General features: G+C 42.4%; 1 pseudogene; it reads left to right on the forward strand.

Annotated features, from left to right (window-relative positions):
* The first annotated feature begins 844 nt into the window (after window positions 1-844).
* LOC128586521 (60S ribosomal protein L32-like) lies at window positions 845-1253 on the forward strand (annotated as a pseudogene).
* Window positions 1254-18228: the final 16975 nt, after the last annotated feature.

An 18228-nucleotide genomic window follows, 5' to 3' on the forward strand; every position in this document is an offset into this window, starting at 1 on the left:
GAGATCAGATACATACATTTATTTAAAGGGCCAGAAGGGGAGGAGGAAAGGAAAGAGAGATTAGTGAAGTCAGCATGAAACAGGTTGTAGGGGAAATAGCTTAACATGCCAGTCAGGAGTTGGGAGGGTGGGATGAAGGAGAAAGGGCGAGAGAACAAGAAAGTGAGACCTCATGCCAGCTACTATGATGGGTAATTGTGCTCAAGGAAGGTAGCAGATATCCACAACTCACAGCGAGGTCCAGCCCCAAACCTCTGCGAAAATGCTGAGAATGTGGCTGGGTGGAGTGGCCCACACCTATAATCCCAGCACTCTGGAAGGCCGAGGCAGGAGGATTGCTTGAGCTCAGGGATTTGAGACCAGCCTGAGCAAGATCAAGATGCTGTCTCTGAAAACTAGCTGGACATTGTGGAGGGCACCTATAATCCCAGCTACTTGGGAGGCTGAGGCAGGAGGATCAATTGAGCCCAAGTGTTTGAAGTTGCTGTGAACTATGATGATGCCACAGCATTCTACTTAGGGTGACAGAGTGACAAAAAAATAAAAAGTGCTGAGAACATGGTGTGCTACATCATAAATAAACCAGAAAAGTTAACCTTACTCTTTTTTTTTTTTTTTTACATAGAATCTCACTCTGTCATGAGCCACAGTTAAACTTATTCCTTGTAACTTGCTATTTTTTAAAAAATTTTCTTTCTCTGGAAGAGTAGAATCAGCCACTTCAATGAAGTTCTCCCTTTGACCTGACTTGAGCATGCTGTTAATCTTAAAATGAGGATAAATGGCTTACACTCTCTTCCTGGGTGCTACCTACGGAGGTGGCAGCCATCTCCTATTTGGCATCATGGCTGCCCTCAGATCCTTTGTGAAGCCCAAGATCGTCAAAAAGAGGACCAAGAAGTTAATCCACCACCAGTCAGACAGATATGTCAAAATTAAGCATAACTGGTAGAAACCCAGAGGTATTGACAACAGAATTCGGAGAAGATTCAAGGGCCAGATCTTGATGCCCAACATTGGTTATGGGAACAAGAAAACAAAGCATATGCTGCCCAGTGGTTTCCAAAAGTTCCTCATCCACAATGTCAAGGAGCTGGAAGTGTTGCTGATGTGCAACAAATCTTACTGTGTAGAGACTGCTCACAACATTTCCTCCAAGAACCACTGTGGAGAGAGCCACTGTGGAGAGAGCAGCCCAGCTGGCCATCAGAGTCACCAGTCTCAATCCCAGGCTGCACAGCAAAGAAAATTGAATAGACAGCTCATGTGCACATTTTATTTGTGTTTAAATAAAACCATAAAAACTGCAAAGAATTAGGATAAATAAGAATATACTTGGTTAAACTGTTAATGAATACATAAATATTTCTCAGATATTTTATTTTTCAATATAACACTTCTTTAAAATATTTATTTTTGTTATTATAAGTCAGTTTTTCCATTGGGAAAGTATTTTGTTTTGATTTGTTTTATTTTCAGATTTCTAACAAGCATGGTGTGTGCCATGGCTCTCTCCATGCAGACTGTGCTGGAAACACCCTTTGAAGCTCTCTCTCCCATCCCAAGGTATTCCTAGTAAATACAGAAATCTACTTTTAATACAATGTTTGTTCACAATTGTTCATGTCCATCAAAAAGAAATAAACCTGGGAGGAAATCTGTGCGGGCAGGAAGCTGACAGTGTGAGGGAACAGGCAGAGATTATGCTCCTGGGGGCGTCTCTTCCCTCTTAGCTGGATGTGACCAGAATATTTCTTCAGTGGAGACTGTTTCTTAGAAAACATTGTCTTCTGGAGTGTAAAGACAAGGAAAAGAAGATATACACAACTAAAACACTGGCCCAGAAAGCACCCTAAAATCCCACAAGTAAAGAGTAATGAAAAAAATGCTGGTTTCTAAAAACCAGAAACTGGAATCATCAAAATAGCTGAAGGAAAAAGCTTTTCATGGAACTCTTAAGTTGATCTGCCACCTTCATGTATCACTAGGCCATGTCCTTTGGGCAGAGTAAATGCATCTCCAGGCTCCTCAGCTGCTGTTCACACCTCAGTTGCAACTGCAGCTGCCTGGTGTGGGGCCAGCTGGGCCCCAATTGTCCCAATCAGCTGTGCCGCCCTGCTCTGCTCCTCGAAATCTTTCTCAGCATTCAAGGCTGAGCTCCAGTGTCACATTTCTGGTATACCAGCCCAAGATGATTTTTGCCATTTAGATGAGGGGTTTAAGTGGGGATCACTGGGAGTTACGCTAGGGTCTGCCCACCACAGATGAAGCTCATGGGTATGAAGATTAACACCTGAAATCAGATGGAGTTTAAAAGCACGTGGAATTGGTCATAATTGACATTGCTATCAATGAATAACAATGGGGAATGAGAATGAAGGAGCCTTCCAGGGTATTGGAAATGTTCTAGATTTTGTCGTGGGTTGCAGCTACCTGAGCATGTGTTTGTGAAACTCCATTGAGCTGTACACACAAGATTTGGGCACTTTATGTACATTATCCGTCAAATTCATAAAACTTTTTTTTTTTTTTTTAGAGACAGAGTCACACTTTATCACCCTCGGTAGAGTGCCATGGCATCACACAGCTCACAGCAACCTCCAACTCCTGGGCTTAAGCGATTCTCTTGCCTCAGCCTCCTGAGTAGCTGGGCCTACAGACGCCTGCCACAACGCCCGGCTATATTTTTGTTGCAGTTTGGCAGGGGCCGGGTTTGAACCCGCCACCCTCAGTATATGGGGGTGGAGCCTTACTGACTGAGCCACAGGCACTGCCCAAATTCTTAAAACTTTTAAACAAATATCACATTGAAAGTCCAGCAGACTCTTTAAGAACATGTCTTTGGAGCCAGTCCTTGGTTCAAATTCTACCACTTACTAGCTAAAAGAACTTGTTCCCATTATTTCTTATCTCTGTCTTCACACCTTTACGTGTAAAGGAGCTAACAGTAATACTCAAGAGGTGATTATAAAGATTAAATGAATTAATCAAATCAATTAATTAATCTTGGTATGTTGTTTGGCAAAGGGTGAAGTATTCTAGAAACAGTATCAATTATTAGAGAAAGGCACAGCAGTGCAAGCCTGTAGTCCCAGTTGCATAGAAGGCCAAGGTGGGAGGATCCCTTAAAGCCAAGAGTTCAAGGCCACAGTGAGCTATGACCTTGTCTGTGAATAGACTCTGCACTCCAGCCTAGGCAATGCAGTGAGACCCTGTCTCTATTTAAAAAAAAATTATTAGCAGTACTATAGCTACTACTATATTAATTGTTAATGAACTATTTATTATATTGCTGGAAACTATTAATGAATTATTAATTATATTAATAAATTATTTCAAACTATAGAGATGATTCCTGAAGCATAGTCTTAATAAATGATTTCTGTAAGAACAGAAAAAAGTGTCTGAGAAAGAGAATGTAAATTAGATTAAACAGGGATAGCAAGTACATAAAATAAGATTGCCTCATACAATGTAGATGACAAACATTATTGACTGATCATAGCATTCTATTCTGGGGAGTTTAATGACTCAAAAGCCTTCCAAAAATGCACTCCATGCAGCAAATACCAACCAACTGGAAGAGGTGTTAAAAATGAACCTTTCAGCTAATGCTAGATTATAGGCAGGGGCAAGAACAGTCACTATGCAATTAAATGTTTGGTAAACTTGGATGACATGTACTCCACAGAGCATGTGATTAACAGCTTTCATTAAAGGAGATAGTATTAAGGAGCCACAATTAGAGGCACTAGGTTTTCATTAAAATTAAGCTGTCAGGTAGACAGTAACACCAGGATCATTGGTAGCTAGAGCCTTGGATGTACAGCAAAAAGCTCATGTGGTCTAGAAAAGGTGGGGGCTAAGTAAGTCTCACCAGGAAAAAAAGAGCACAAAGGAGCAGACCCTCAAAACCAATGGGCAAAGCAGGGCCACTGGTCCAGAGCAGGGTGAGAAAAGGATAAGATCATGAAGAGAAAGTCAAGCTAATACTTGAGATGCTATTAAACATTCAAGTAGAAATGCCAAGTGATCTTGGATATGCAAGAAACTGAAACAGGAGAAACTTAGGACTTACAGCACAAAGCCTAAAGGCATTACACTCACTAAGATCCCCCAGGAAGTAAAGAAAGTCATGCACTAAGGCTGGGACCTTTCAATATTTCAAGGTCAAAAAGAGAAAAAAAAGTAGATACTAAAGAGAAGAAATGGAGAAGCTGCTAAATAAGGAAAATACAACCAGCAGATGGCCCAAAACAAAGGGAAGAAAATGCTGAGAGGTCCATAGGGTGAGGGCGGGGCATCCAGAGCTAGATTTTCCAAGACAGCTTTCATTAGACAGAGGCCACCAGCCACCTTGACAAGGGCTTTGTCAGTGGAGTACTAACTATAAAAGCTAGATTAAAGTGGGTTAAAATTAGGGCTCAGCACCTGTAGCTCAGTGAGTAGGGCGCCAGCCACGTATACTGAGGCTGGCGGGTTCGAGCCCAGCCCGGGGCCTACTAAACAACAATGACAGCTGCAACCAAAAAAATAGCCGGGCATTGTGGTGGGTGCCTGTAGTCCCAGCTACTTGGGAGGCTGAGGCAAGAGAATCACTTAAGCCCAAGAGTTTGAGGTTGCTGTGAGCTGTGACGCCATAGCACTACTGAGGGCAACATAGTGAGACTCTGCTCAAAATAAATAAATAAATAAATAAATAAATAAATAAATAAATAAATAAAATGGGTTAAAATTAGAAGAGATAAAATGTTAGAAGAGTTCTGTGAACTGTAAAGTGCCATACACACATATGCAGTGACAACTTTGTCACAGCTGATTATTACGGTAGAGATTACTTAACCTTAATACTTAAGGCTTGTTGATGTAGATAAGTGAATGGTTGGCAGATAAAGTCAGTTGATGACAGACATGTTGTGACAGATAAAGTCTCAAGGATACATTAAGATTGCAAAAGCAATTTCTTTTCTCCCTCTGATGCAAATCTCAGCTATTGAGAAGTAACTGGGAGTAGCTGATAAGTGCAGTAAGAACAAAAAAAGTGGATATTTGACATGGAATTAATGAGTAAATAAATGCAGGATTTGTATATTTATAGCTCCAAATATAAACTTTAAGCAATAATTCATTATTTTTAAACATTAAAATTTGGTTAATTAGAAAGTCAGAGAAGCTTCCATTAGCTGTGGATAGTAAATTTGACAATCCATCTGGCAATTGCTAAGGCAAGGTGAATTATGGGCTATATATCCTTCTAAATCATTTAGTAAAATATCATTGCACACCTACTACGTATAAAGTCCTCTGAGCCAAGCCCTGCTAATAAATGTAAACAAGCTAGACATTCCATAGCACATAACTCAAGATACATGAGAGACTTGTAATTTTTAAGTTTTTCCTGATGAATTAAAAATTCTTCAGTAGCCTCTGTTTCTATGAGGCAAAAGGAAAATATTCCTACATGCATCAAAGAACAATATCTTTTTCAGTCAAATTAGTCTCATTAGTTGAAAGCTGCTCTCATTAGGGTGAACTCTCATATGTCAGGGCATTCTTCTTTTCCCCTTCGTCCAAGGCTAGTCAGTGAAGGATAACTTGCCTGTGGTTCTGGTGACAGCAGGAGCTGGGCCTTTGCCAGCCTCTGACATGGTGCAGCCATTCAGCTCTCATCCCTGGCTTTTGACCAAGACACATTGCTACAATTTTCAGCTAAAGAAACATCTGGTCTCTTTGGTGATGGCTCCAGCTGCTGGTATTCTGATGTGTTCGTGTCTCTGGAGCCAGTGGCCTTTCTACCATTTCTATCAAGGGGCTCATTTCCAAGGGCCCTCCTGGAGCTTTTCTCAGCAACCTCTAGGCATTAGAAATTGTATAGAGGCAGAACAAGGGAGCCTCTGATTCCAGTGGCAGGTCTAACCAATGACATTCTGGGGTGATAGTGGACGTGGTTCATGCCCCTGCTTTCTTCCACAGCCTTCTCTAGGTCCACCTGGAGAATCTTCTGTCTGCCAGTCAGAGCTTCCCATGACACCAGGGAGATCTCTCATTTCCCACACTGCCGTGCCTGTCTGCTACTTCTGCTGTACAGCCTGGTGGTGCTGGGATCAGTGCAGGGCTACCTGGTCCTTCCCAGAGAAGCAAGGACAAGTCCCACTCCTTCCTATCTCTTCAAACCAATCTGCCGCATTCCAGTAACCCTCCACTGTCACTGTGGGACTTCAGGCCATGGAAGATAGCAGAAGCTTGTATCTCATCTTTTTTCTTTACCTTCTCTCCTCTCCCAAAAGATCTTACTTCTTGGTGTCAAAAGACTGTATTTTCTTTTCTTTTCCTCCAGTCAGAAAGAACCTTCCCTTCCATCATATTCATCTCCTCTCTCAAGGCATTTTCCTAAGGCCAGAATGGCAAAAGTAAACTGAAAACCCAAGAAGAGAAAAGCACTGGAAGGTGTTTTTTAGAAAGAGTATAATTGTTTCCAAAGAACAATGAGTAGATGAGAGATTGCTTGTCCTCAGGGAATTTGCAGTTTAATTGGAGAGATAAGACAAAACCTAAGAACAAAGTAAAGCACAAACTACTGCAGTGATGCAGATGCTATCCTCTACTCAAGGGTTAGCTCCTCTGGTTGGAGAGCTGAGCTGGACAGAGGGCAGTATAGGCAGCCCCCTCCCCAACACTACCATGAGGGAGGGGCCAGGGCCACCTCAGTGAGAGTCAGAGGGTCAGCAAAGGCCTCCTTAGACAACTCTGGGAAGTTTTACTTTAAGTTGATTCATTTTCTCCTCCCTGAGTTGTGCTACCCTGAGACAAAGAAATTTTGGATAGACTGTCATTTTGCAAACGGATAAATGTGGACTGACTTCAGCCTCGTGGAAATATCCTTTATTACTCACATCTTACATTTAGCTGAAACGTTAACATGTACAGGATGCATTCTCCACTAGTATTCCAGAAAGGAACCTGAGCCTTCAAGATCCATTTAGGCTTTTCCCTATGAGGAAAGTCTGTGTCCAGAGCTCTTTGCCTATGGCTTATATTTAAATTACTTTTCCTTGTCTATTATTAGAATGGTAAATACAGTCATAGATATAATCCAGGCAATTAGCTTTCCTTACTTTGATAATGTAAACAGAATTCTTCTGTTCATCCTTATTCTTTTTATTCAGTGAGTTAGGTTAATATAATACTAAAAAGAAAAAGAAAACAAGATATGCACATCTATATTAATTTATGCGGTACGTATGTAATATGTATACACATATGTCTGTATATTTGTATGCAAATACATAATAGCATGTATGTCTCTAAAGTATAGATATGTAGTATAGTTTGTGTGCACACACGTGTGTATGGATAAAAAAACACATGTAAATGCACATATACAAATACACATTTGGGTAAATACTGATATAAAAATACTGAGGTCTGAGCTGAGGAGTAAGCTCCATACCCTCATCTGAGATGTTTCCCGCCTTTGTGCTTTTGTGTATGTTGCTTCCCTCAGCCTGAAATGTTCTTCCGATTCCTTTCAGATGCCAAGTTCCTTCTTATTCTCCAACAACCAGCTCAAGATCTGCCCCTCCATTATTTGTCACTGTGCGAGATTTCACTGAAGTATTTCTGATGTGTGAGTTCCTGTTATTCTCCACACCTGTCTCCCTCTAAGACAAGGAGCTCTTCAAGTGCAAACCTGGGTCCCCCTCGTGGCAGCCCTCGGGCACACACCACGTAGACACTTCTTGAATTAGTAAACCAAGTCCTCTGATGATCAGTAAGACTGACCTGAAGGGATGTAATGACCTCCCCAGGCCAGGGGGGTTTGAGGAGGTGACCTTTCTCAAGGGAGATGAAAGAACGCCAGCCTGCTCTGGAGGATGGCTGGAGGATGTGTGTCTGGAGGATGGAGACTTCCTCCTTGGGGAATAGGAAGTGATGTCATATGAATAGGTATTGTGACTAGACCTTGGAAAACTAACTTGATAAAATGATTACTTTCTGAAAGTCAGAAAAATTCAGAAGCAGGTCAAGCTCCTTGAAAGATGGATAAACAGGCAGTGGCTTTGAAGCTGGACACTCCTGCACTTCCCACATGGCAGATCACAGGGCCTTTCTGGACCTCAGTGTTGACACTTGTAAGGAAGGAGGGCAAAGAGAATATTGCCTGGTCTTGGGGCTGGAAGAAGGACTTCACCAACATGCTGTGTATGACATTAGTGTGGCTCAAGCCTGACTAGGAAACTTCACCTGCTTCCAAGTACTTAGAACAGAGGAAATTTAATGCAGGGACTTAGGCAGGGGCTGGAAGAACTGAGAGGGACAGGGAGGCCCAGAGAGCTGCCACAGCAGGAAGCTACACTCAACCTCCTGCTGCAGGGATGAAGGAGATGGAGACCTGAGCTCACCCACCACAAGAGGAAACAGTGTCTGGAAGAAGCCGGCCCGTGGAGGGGCACAGCTGTGGCTGGGAGGATGCCTGGCATCCTTCCTGCTGCCCTCCAGTCTTCCACCAGCATTAGGCTGCTGTCTGGACCCAGGACTTGGACTCTTCCAGTAGAAAGCAAAGCAGAAGCACAGAGAGAAGTGGGTCTCACAGCAAACACACAATCCATTAAGGCTCGTTTTGGCCAGGAGAGACTGAAAATTCAAAACAATGTGGCTTAAATAAGACAAAAGCCTGTGTTTCTGTCAGGGAAAAGCCCAGGCAGGTGATTTAGGGCACTTACAGCATTTACCCCGTCAGAGGCCCAGGGGTCTTCCCTCTCAATACTCATTGGTGTGTGTCCTGAGCTCAAAGTCCAAATTGGGGCACTGGGGTTCCGGTAGGGAGGATGGTAGGAAGGACGAGGAAAGAGGGAGAGAGGAGCACATGGACATTGTTGGGTAAAGCAGGGCTCTTTGAAGGTGGGTCAGCAAGTCGATATAATGAATGACTTTAACAAATGAAACAGAATGAATGGTATCAGAGTGTGTCACAGAGTAGAAGTATTCCTACATAAAACTTTTGTTTTAAAATTATGTGTGTGTATACCTGACAAAAATGTAATACAATATATATTTCTTACAGTACGAATGCTATCAAAAAAGTTCAAAGCCACTGCTGTAAAGTTAAACTGCTCCAGTCCATTTCATCCCATTGGCCAGAACTGGGTCACCTGGCTGTGCAGAACTGGAGGAAGGGCTGGGAAATGTACTCTTTATTATAGGTAGCCACTAGCTTGGTTAAAAATTAAGGCTTTATAATTATAAAGGAAAGAGAACAGCAGGGAGCAGTGGCTAATGCCTGTTATCCTAGCACTTTGGGAGGCCAAGGCAAGAGGATCACTTGACCTCAGGAGTGTGAGACTAGCCTGAGCAAGAGCAAGACCCCATCTCTGCTAAAAATAGAAGTAGCAGGGCTCAGTGGTCCCTGTAGTCCCAGCTACTCAGGAGGCTGAGGGAGCAGGACCACTTGAGCCCAAGAGTTTGAGGTTGCTGTGAACTAAGATGATGCCACGGCACTCTAGCCGTGATGATAGATAAGAGTGACACCTTGTTTCAAAAAATAAATAAGTAAATAGGGCTTCTATATTCAAGGACAATCTGGAGTGTCCACCATATACACAGTCATTATTGTTAATGTTACTGTCAATAGTTGTTACTGACAGCCACCTCACTCAGGGATGACCCTAGGCAATTTAACACAGTGACAACAAGTTGAGTGCTTGGACCCACACTGCCTGGAGCTGGAGGCTATGCGTGTGGCAGGTGCTGAGTCCAGCCAACATCCTGGCGCTGAAGCTAATTTTCAAGTATACAACAAATCGCCTCTGTTCTGTAGCAGAAGGTGGGACCTGGGCAGGAGCAGTCAATAGCCAGGGATAACCAGCAAGGGACAACTGCAGGTGGGCTCTTGAGGGAGGAAGTGGGTGAGCACTGCGACCAGCCCCCACCCCACACCTGGAGAGAGTGGGCCTAGACTGCTGGTTGGAGGAATGAGGTACCAAAACACAGGTTTGTGAATTAATTGCTTTTTGGTGATGATTTTATCATGTTGCTGATGTGACATAAGAAATCACATTTCTATACACAGCAGTAAGCTTTCATAAACCTATGTTAACCTCTGCTCCAACCTCAAAACACGTTTAAAAAAAAATTAGAATTTTCTTTTCAACCTCCTCAGGGAATTTTGGGTAAAATGTTATAAAGAGTGATCTTATGTTAAAGCTTATAGTAATGAAGGCTCTGCTCATCTGAATACTGATGTGATGGACAAATAGAGTGTCTTGTTTCTCTAAAGAATACATAATATAGCAATTAGGAAAAGTCAGTAACAAGCCACGAGATGCTATAAGATGGAAAGACTTCAGCTATGACATGTTTGTAAATCCAGGATTTCAGTGTTCAGATTTTGTATAAATTTCCACAGATACTGTGATCTATGTGAGGATGCTAGGAATAACAATCCCCAAATAAAATATTTAAATAAAAATAAAAAAAAAAAAAAAAGAAATCACATTTCAATTGAATGCATTTTCAAAGGAAAACTATTGTCATACTCTAAAAATGCATAACTTTTTTTTCACCTTCTGTATATTATGATTACTCTTCTAACACTAATTAAACACCCACAAGGTGCTAAGTGGTAAACAGAACATGTGAAGAACATTGTTTTTTGCTTTCATGGTGATCGGCAAAGAAACTGGGCAGAAAACTCAATAGGAAGGATGAAGTTTTGATGAGCTAACATTAATTTTATTGGTATGGTACTTTTCATATTTGGAAATATGAAAAAGAGATAAGTCCTTACCTATGGCAGAAACAGAAAGTAGAAGGCTTGTCTGGGTTCCTTCTTCATCTCCAAACAACCTCATGTGCCTCACCCAGAGATTGCTTTACACAGGACATGTGATGCAATTCATTTAATGCATTTCATCACCTGTCTGCCCCTGTAAACATTGAATGTGATATTTCTACAAACATTTGATACTCTCCAGAATGTTTCTATTCATGAATTTATTTATTCACTTATCCATGTATTATTCTGTTTATCCCTCAATTCAATAAATGTTTATTAAGTTCCCATGCTGCTGAAGAGTAAAATGTTAAAAGACTGGAAACAAATTGCTTTTCTCCTAAAGGAAGTGCACACACTCTGAGGAAGACACCAACACTAATAGGGCAGAGTGATACCCAGCACAGATAGCTGTGGAGTCATCAGGGAGAGGTGTCCATTGCACCCTGGTGGAGGGCAGAGTAACCAAGAGAGGCTTTGAGGGAGGGAATTCCAAATGAACCCCCCAAAGTGAGAATGCTCCAGCCGGGTGGACAGGTACAGAGAGACATTCTGAGAAGCTAAGAGAACTCAAGCAGGCAAGTACAGAACCAAGGATGCAGCCAGAGATTTGAAGGGCTTGTGTCAGCTAATGCTTGAAGGGGCTAAGAGGGGGCTGGGAGCCGGTGGGGGTGGACAGAGAGATGCTCATAGCCCCAGATCAAGTAAGTGTTTAATAATTTACATTTCAGACCAGATGTGGTAGCTAACGCCTGTAGTCCTAGCACTCTGGGAGGCGAAGGTGGGTGGATTGCCTGAGCTCACAGGTTTGAGACCAGTCTAAGCCAGAGTGAAACCTGGTCTCTAAAAAAAAGAATAGCCAGGTGTTGTGGTGGGCGCCCGTAGTCCCAGCTACTTGGGAGGCTGAAGTAAGAGGATTATTTAATCCCAAGAGTTTGAGATTGCTGTGAGCTTTCACCATGCCATTCTAACCAAGTGGACAGAGTGAGACTCTGTCTCAAAAAAAAAAAAAGAAAGAAAAAGAAAAAGAAAAGAATTTCCATTTCATCCTGAAGATTATTTGGAATCATTGATAAGTAAATATAGGAGAAATGAAATTATTTAATCATAATCAAAAAAGAGAATTTGAGAATAACCTGTCTCAATGTCCATACCCTCAGATTGCTGGGTGGGTTCCCAGTGTTGCCAGGCCTATTGCAGGGAAGTGAAAGCCCAGGTGTGACAGAGGTGACATTCCAAGGACTGGGTCCAACATGACTCATCAGACCTAGGGGCGCAGAAGGTGAGAATCTGCCCTTAAGAGTAGACGGAAATGGACCAGGAAACCTCGGGGTGCTGACTGGCAGGGAAGTGCCAGGTCTCCCGGACTCATGTCTGAGGTCCCCATGGCATGTCCTCGGTGAGTACTAGCAGAGGCTTGCTGCGCCCTTGATGACTCTTTAGCCACCCAGCTGAGGGTAAAGTCGCTGTGCTTGGAGCACACGCCCCTCTAGGGGAATTCTGAAATTCTCCAATGTTATGAAGACATCAATGCTCCTCTAGGTAGGAGCACTGATCTGAATACACCCAATGCTGTGTCTGCCCTTTGTAAAGCTCTTCACATGCAGATATTGCTTGTGCAGTTATGAGCTCAGTGTCTGCCCTCACTACCAAGATGTGAGCTCCAAAGAGCAGGGAGTGTGGTGGTCATTTCCCTGCTCTTCAGTATGTTGCAAAGTCCTCAGCATGAGTGAATGATAAAGAATTTTAAAGTCTGAACCTGGTTTGACCATTTACCACCAAGTTACTCATATAATAATTTGAGTTCAAGTCAGTTAGATGACACTAATAAAATAGAACATCAAAGGCTGGGAGCGGTGGCTTACACCTGTAATCCTAGCAGTCTGAGAGGCAGAGGCCCGAGTATCCCTTTAGCTCAGGAGTTCGAGACCAGCCTGAGCAAGAGCTACTAAAAATAAAAAAATGAGCCCAGTGTTGTGGCAGGTGCCTATAGTCCCAGCTACTTGGGAAGCTGAGACAAGAGGATCAGTTGATACTAAGAGTTTGAGATTGCTTTGAGCTATGACACCATGGCATTCTACCTAGATGGACAGAGTGAGACTCTGTTTCAAAAAAAAAAAAAAGTATATATATATGTGTGTGTGTGTGTGTCCATTTGTATTCTGCTGGACGGCAGTTTGTTCGTACACTCGACAGAAAGGCTGAGTGTACGAAGCGCCTTTAGGGAGGGTATTAGGGTTGTGACCTTAAATAGAATGGCCAGGGAAGAGCTCCCTTCACATCTGAGCACAGATGGGAAGGAGGTGATGTGAGGACATATCTCTGTGGATTCTCCATGGATTCCTTGTATTTCTACATGCCTGTGAGCAAACCACCTATGGTTCTTTTGTTCTGGACTATATTTTCATAGATCTTTGTTTAGTGAACAACCTTGGTGGTTAGAGATAGTGTCTTCTTTTAGAGGGAAACAAAGGGAAAATTTGCTTTCTGTTCAGTATATTAAAGATATCTTGTCTGGGGCAAAGGGCAATTTTGTTTGCATTTCATTATAAAAGATTTGGCTTATCTAAGCTCGGGATTCCTCCCCTTCAGGCTACCTGATGTGTGCAGGTGTCACCTGGCCTCTCTGTGCTGCTTGTGTGAATGGAGTTTGCAGGCCTGGCACAAAGGCCAGCACTCTGGCTCCTACTGGTCCTGTGAGCAATAAAGCCCTTTGCCTCCAACCCAGGAGTCTATGTTTCCTGCCAGCATCCGCAAGTCTTTGACAGGCTGACTTGCCGCCTTGCAATTAGGGCAGAGTCTTGGCCCCTTCACAGTCTGTGACAGTGAAATGCCCATATTTGGAGGAGGAGTGCTAAGACCTAGGGAGCAGCATGTGAAAAGGGCTTGAGGCACTTGCTCTGTGCAATATTATCAGTTTTCAAATTCTATTTCCTCCAGTAACTGTAAAGTTCTTAACGACAGCCAATCTTACTCATCTTTGTATTCCTAGCGTCCAGCAAAATCATTGGTATGCAGCAAATGCTCAATAAATGTTTGTTGAAATTAACAGGAAAAAGATAGTTGCTGTCTTGGAAATAAGGATATTTCTTAGGCGGGAATCTGTGAAGTATGATGATTATAATTTCTTTCCTTTTTTTCTTTCAGGGAGAGGCACATGGTAAAGTGGCAAACCTGGGTCTGCTGGACCCTAATATGGCAAAAATTATATTGTATATTGTATAAAAATATTGTACATTTTTGCCATGTTAGGGTCAAGCGGACCCGGGTTTCCATCCCAGCTCTGCTGCTTACCTTGATCAAGTTGCTTAATTTTTCTGAGCATCGGTTTTCCTGTGTATAAAATTGTAATAATCTTGTCTTTTCTGTTTTGATGCATAAATGAGAGGACATAGGAAACAAACTAAGAGGCCAATAAATGATGTATTTTGTACTGCACACAGCGCCTGGCCCATGACAGAATCTCAGCAACCTGTTACTATTATTCTACCTTTCCTATCTCCCCATTTGAAGGGAAATGGGAAATCTTAGGGCACCGGCCCCATATATCAGAGGTGGTGGGTTCAAATCCAGTCCCGGCTGAAAACTGCAAAAAAAAAAAAAAAAAATTGGAAGGAGGAATGTGGGAAACAGAGAATCTGTGTTCTGGGATTCTATCTAGCACTGGCCACTTTCCTTTATTTAACTATGAATCATGCTTGCTGAGATTAGTAATCAGAGAAGTTAATATGCAAATGGTAATTTCTCCCCTTGGAGTTGTGGTTCTCTTTTCCTCAGGGTCCTGAGTACACAGGTTCCATATCTTTGCCACTGGTTGTTGTTTTGAATGGGAGGCCTGCCAGCAGCATTAGGCTGAGAATTTTTGCTAACTTGGGCTTTATTTCCACCTCAGAGCATGCAAAAGGAATCATGGTGGCTTGGAAACTCCACACTACTTTTCTGGAAATCAGGCTGAGAGTTTTGCAAAAAAGTTTAACATGGAGTCAAACTGTCGTGTGGAGTATTTTGGCCAGTAAGTACCTTGAGGTGGTACACAGCTGAAGTAGCTTTGCATCTTCAAAAATATGGAAGAGTTGTCAATTTCCTGAAGACTCTTGATTAGTTCTTCTTTAGCAGTTGAGGAACAAAAGCATTATTGCATCTCCTTGCTCAGAATTAATGATTCACAGACTTTGCTAATTTCTTTTTTCCAATTCTTTGGTTCAATTTTTTTTGTTTTTGTTTTTGTTTTCTCTGCTGGGTCAATAACAGTGCTAGACTCTGGAAATGAATAAGGCAGACATAGAACCAGGTGGCTGGTGGATCACACCTGGATGAACACTAAGGTAGAGAAACAGATTTGCAGATGGACACTTGTACAGCTGGAGGTTATGTGCATTAGCTTCTGGGATGGAAGCAGAAAAGAGATCTCCAACTCGATCACAAGGGTGCAGGGGCACTCTGGGGAGAAGAGAAAGCCATCAGACAGTTTCCTGGTGATCCATGGTCTCCTAGGAACAGTTGTGACCCAGTCTGTGACTAGTCTTTTTGACATTTTGTAGTTCAAATAGTTAATATAGCCAATAGTGTCCTCTCTGTATAGAATGGATGATTGGACTTGATCTGTAGCATTATATCAACAAAAGAGAGAAAAAGAAATCTGCTATTAATAGAACATCTAGACTGGGTCCAGGATGAGAAAGTCCTGAAGCCAAGGGTCTTGGTAATAGTCTCTATACCAGGACACAGGTGCTATGCACTCTCCTCTTGCTTCTCTTTGACTCTTTCCTAGCTCATTTGTAATGTTTGCTCCCTCAAAGCACACACATATATGTCAGGGATTACAAGCCATATATACACATCTGTGTATGTGTGCACGTGGCTATGATTTCTGCCATATACACATCTGTGTGTATATATGGCTATAATTTCTGCTATATATATATATATACACATCTCTGTGTGTGCATATATAGCTAGAATGTCTGGCATATATCCACATCTGTATATGTTTGTATGGCTACAATTTCTGCCATATATATACATATCTGTGTGTGTAGAGCTATAATTTCTACCACATATACACATCTGTGTGTATGGCTATAATTTTACTATAGATCTTAGGGGGGGGTCTGTGGTTCCTACAGCTTCCTCTCATGTCCTTTTAGTTTTAGCTACTGCTTCTAACTGCTTTTTTCCTCTAAGCTAAAACTTTTGAGAATGAAGATTTGTCCCAGTTTGTTCTAGCTAATATTTTTGCTGTGCCTCAGGTGCTACAGATTGGCTACCTTGATGTCATACACCCACCCTGGTTCAATCTGTTTTCCCCCTGGAAAATAATTAGCAGAGGCCAATTAGGAGGACAATTTAACTTACACATGTATGGACAGGGAGCATTAAAGGTTAGAAGTTGGTGAGGCAACAAGTTTTATTGGTCTGTCATGTAGCAGCATACATGTATGAACATTCCCTATGACAGCAGACTTGTAGCTCAGAGCTTGCAATTTGGCGTTTGAAAACCTGGGTTTGCACATCAACACTAACATCAAAAAGTTGTGTTACCTTGGGCAAATGCCCGTTTCTTTGAGGCTTTTCCCTTTTGACAACATAGGATTAGCTACATACTCCTTTCTGGGTATTGAGAACACCTGGATGGTATAAGCTCCAGGGCAAACAACAGAGCCCAGGGTGTGCGAATCGCCACCCTGGGGAGCTTGCTCAAGGTCTGCACTGTTCAGAAGGCTCGTTGGTGGGCGGTCTGAAAGATGCATGTTCCAGGACCTTGGGAGATTCTGCTTCTGCAGACAGGGAAAAGCACAGGATTCACAGTTTGTTAAGCATACCCCAAGACTATAGTTGACCCAAACTCTGACAAACACTAAGGTGGAGAAAACAAGGATTTCAAATTATGGACAGTCACAATGGTGCTTGTTCACTGCTGGGGAGACATTAAGTGGTAATGCAACCCAGAGCACCCAAGGCTGAGCAATTAACTCCCTGAGCATAGGTTTCCCAGAAAGCTTCACAGAAATGACATCTCAGTGAATAGGGCGCTTATCTAGTGCAGAGAAGAGGAAGGTGAGTCTAGGGTATTTGAGGGTACAGAATGGCTACAGTAAATACAGAGGGGCACTCAGGCCTGGGCACAGAGAACGTGGTTATGTCACATTTACTTCTTTGTGGCGGGGCATCAGACACATTCAGATACTGAATGACAAATTCAGACTTTTAGAAAGACGATTTTAACTTCAGTGTAGAGTACAGAATGATAGGGAAGCAATGGACGGTGTGGAGACCCATGAAGAGACTGTGGTCACAGTGTATGTGGGCAGCAGTGTGGCCAGGCCATGGGTATGGATGGGCCACAAGGGACAGATATGAGAACTACATAGGGCTGGAGTGGATGTAGAGTAAGCTGCTGAGCTTGGGGAGGGGTGATATCCACCTAGACTTGCAGTTGAGGATAGATTCAGGTAGAATGTGGGAGAAAGCAGTAATGAGTTTCCATTCAGGTCTATCTAATAGGGAAGGAGGGAAACATTTGGGAAAATGGAGACCCAGCCTAGAAGTGAGGTTGAGCTTTGTTTAGAAGTGTGCAAAGCTCTGGAGTTTTGATAACAATTGAAGGCATGGGTGTGGCTGAGAGTCCTTAAAAAGAACCTTAGAATGAAATAAAGGTGACATAGGATTAGAATCCCAAGAAATACCCATATGTAAAAGATGGGCAATGCTGGAGAGGTCATTTTGAAGGAATTTCAGCATAGTTTGGAAAAATGGGACAATTTGGTGATGGTAATCTTGATGAATCAATACAAAAAGTTAATAATGCAGTTAATAATGCTAGTTGTAATTAGTTTCCTTACTCTTCCACTTATCACATGGATTAGTATGTTTTCTCTCACTATCATGTGTAAAGGTGTAACAATAAAACTAAGGTTACAGGATCATCTCTTTAACAAATGTCAGTTCAACTCTGGGGATGGAAGACACACGTAGGTTTTTATCCCATTCTTTTTTTTTTTTTTTTTTTGAGGCAGAGTCTCACTATGTCACCCTTGGGATAGTGCTGTGGTGTCATAGCTCACAGCAACCTCAATCTCTTGGGCCTAAGCAGTTCTCTTGCCTCAGCCTCCCAAGTAGCTGGGACTACAGGTGCTCACCACAACACCTGGCTATTTTTGTTGTTATTGTTGTTTAGCAGGCCTGGGCTGGGTTCCAACCCACCAGCCCCTGTGCATGTGGCTGATGCCTTAAACATGTGGTACAGGCACCCAGTCTTTAATTCCATTCTTAAATGAGTAATTCAAGAATCATTTTTCCAGCTCCTACTCTGTACTTGTGTGGATGATGTAGAGGTGAAGGGAATGGTCCCCACATTCAACAAGCTGACCTTAGTTCCAGCTACCTTATCACTATCAGAATGAACATTATTAAAATGTCAAAAAACAACAGATGTTGGTTTTGATGCAGATAGAAAG

The sequence above is a fragment of the Nycticebus coucang genome, chromosome 5 (genome assembly GCF_027406575.1).
Source record: "Nycticebus coucang isolate mNycCou1 chromosome 5, mNycCou1.pri, whole genome shotgun sequence".
Classification (NCBI taxonomy): Eukaryota; Metazoa; Chordata; class Mammalia; order Primates; family Lorisidae; genus Nycticebus; species Nycticebus coucang.